Raw genomic sequence first — 2500 nt, 5'->3', positions numbered from 1 at the left:
CTGAGGTCGCGATACAGAGGGGGGAGGGCCCCGCCCCAACGGGTTTCCACCCCGAGCGGAGCCCCGAGACGCGCTCCCTCCCGAGCTCACCGGCTCACACGCAGGACGAGACGCCCGGACGCGAGGAAGGATGCGCGGCCTGAGGGCCGCGGCCCCAAAGGCCGGAGATGGACCCGCGGGATCGAGCGCCGGGCTCGCTCGCTGCTTACGCGGACGGACCGACGACCGGAGGCGCCGGGAACCGCGCGCCCCGGAACCGCGCGCGCGCGACAGCACGGCGCGACACCGCCGCCGGTGACGTGACCCACAGGCAGCCGCGCGCGGGGCCGGGGAGGGCGACGACCGCTCCTCCCTCCGGGCCGGGGGCCGGACCGACGAACGAACGAACGAACGTGGACGAGCGAACGAACGAACGAACGAACAGGACCGGACCCGCGGCGCGACCGACCGGAAGAGCCCAGCCGACCCGCGGGGACGAGGCTGGGCCAGAGCGGGCGCTCCGGGAGCGCGGGGAGCTCGCCCAGCGAGCCCCCCAACCTGGTTTCTCCACTTAGGGGGACGAAGGCCCGCGGCGCGACCCCGACCTCGTCGTCGGAGGCGCGCGGGCCTGCGAGGCGCCCCAGCCGCGCCCGCGCGGACGTCGCGCAACGGCGGCCGCCGGCGATTGACCGTCAAGCGACGCTCAGGCAGGCGTAGCCCCGGGAGGAACCCGGGGCCGCAAGTGCGTTCGAAGTGTCGATGATCAATGTGTCCTGCAATTCGCATTAATTCTCGCAGCTAGCTGCGTTCTTCATCCACGCACGAGCCGAGTGATCCACCGCTAAGAGTTGTCTGACTTTCGGCACCGCCCCGCGCGCGCGGGGTGGCCCTCGACTTTTTCGCTCGCCTTCCACCCAGGGAAGGCGACTCCCCGCACCGCACCGCGGAGCGCCCCGACGCCGGGACCACCGCGGAGCGGGACGGGGCGGACGAGCGTCGCCTCCGCGAGACCGCTAACAAGCACACCATCGAAGGAGAGGAGAGAAAAAAACATAGCGCGACCGAACGAGAAGGGCGGGGAGCCCTCGCTCCCGACCTGGGGAAACGACCCTGTCTCGCTTCGGGGACGGAGCCAGGCGCCCGGCTCGGCTTCGGCCCGACAGGAGGAGCCGCGGGACGGCACGCGCGGGACGGCACGCGCCGCCCTGGCAAAGGCCCCGCCCGACGCGCCGGACCGCTGCCGACCACCGCCCGGCAGCGCGCCCGGGCCCGCCTCGGCAAGAGACCCCTCCACAGCTGCCCCACGGGAGCCGCCCAGGCAAAAGCGCCCAAGCGCACCCCGCCGACGCCTCTCGCCTTCCGCTCCCGGTCCTCGACCTCCGGCCGCCTCCTCCTCTCGCTCGTCCTGGCGGAGCGTTCGCAGCGGACTCGCGACCGGCGGCGGGGCGGGACGGGACGGGGACGGATCTGGGAGCGGCGCCCGCTCCCCGCGCCTCAGCACGGAGACGGGCTTGCGGGACCGCCCCACGCCGGACCTCTCGCTCGCACGACCGGCGCGCGGCCGGCGAGGCCGAGGGCAAAGGCGGTGGGAGAGCAGCGAAGGCGGGGACGGACGAGACGGACGCGGCTCGCGACGCCGAGGGGAAACGGCGGCGCGGACCCGGGGCAAGGGGGACGGGCGCCGAGGCGTGCCGGACGCGCGCCGGACGCACCCACCGCGCGCGCACGGCGGGGAGGCGACCGCGGGACGCACCGCCGCTCGCTCGCTCTCTCGCTCGCGCGGGGAGCGGCGGGCACCGGGGCCGAGACACGCGTATCGGCCCGCTCCGAACGTGGGGCGAGGCCGGCCGGAGCGAGTGCGCACGCGCCCGCGCCGCACCGGGCTCCTCCGCTCGAGACCGACACCGCGGAGAGGGGGGACGGGACAAACCCCTCTCCGGCCCGCACTCGGCCCAGCGTGGGGGAGGGGGGGGTCGGACCGGCCGGGAGCGCGGCGGCGGACCGCGCCTCCGGTGGGCTCGCCGTGGAGAGGGGCGGAGGGGGCGTGCCGCCGCGCCCCGCGCTGAGCTCCCTCTTCGCCGCCGTCCCGCCGGAGCGCGGATCGCCGCCGGCCCCCCGCCGCCGGCCCTCCCTCTTTCCCTCGCCGGACGAGCCGCGGGCCGCCCGAGTCTTTAAACCTCCGCCCGGCTCCGTGGAGGCGCGGGCGCTAGGTACCTGGCCCTGGGCTGAGGGAAACGACCCCAAAGGCCCCGCGGGGGTTTCTCCACCCGCCCGGCCGAAGGCCAGCACGGCACGGGACGGCGCGCCGAGGGGAAACCTGGCACCCACCAGCCGGCCGCGGCGCCCCTCGGGGGGAGCATCCGCCCGCGGGGGCGCGGCCGTCGTCCGCCGCCGCCACCTCGCCCTCCTCCCGGGGCCCGGGGTTTCCCTCTGTAACCAGGCGCCCGGCGGCAGCTGTGCCCGGGAGGAAACGCGCGGCTCGGACCGCCCCGCCCGTGCAGGACCGAAGCCGCCCGCCGGA

General features: G+C 76.4%; 2 non-coding genes across 2 annotated transcripts in view; both read right to left on the bottom strand.

Moving 5' to 3' along the window:
- Window positions 1–9, bottom strand: part of LOC146755114 (28S ribosomal RNA) — a 4072-nt gene extending 4063 nt beyond the window's left edge. The window contains exon 1 of the ribosomal RNA XR_014938476.1: window positions 1–9. This exon is cut by the window's left edge and continues 4063 nt beyond it. This is a non-coding gene — a ribosomal RNA (28S ribosomal RNA).
- A 667-nt stretch (window positions 10–676) lies between these two features.
- Window positions 677–829, bottom strand: LOC146755113 (5.8S ribosomal RNA). Its single transcript, XR_014938473.1, has one exon. It is a non-coding gene; the product is annotated as a 5.8S ribosomal RNA (ribosomal RNA).
- Window positions 830–2500: the final 1671 nt, after the last annotated feature.

This window comes from Coturnix japonica, chromosome 36 (genome assembly GCF_054131305.1).
Source record: "Coturnix japonica strain WE chromosome 36, WE-NBRP24, whole genome shotgun sequence".
NCBI classification, from domain to species: Eukaryota; Metazoa; Chordata; class Aves; order Galliformes; family Phasianidae; genus Coturnix; species Coturnix japonica.
Note: the sequence above shows the minus strand (reverse complement) of the source record. Positions and strands in the feature narration are given on the sequence as shown.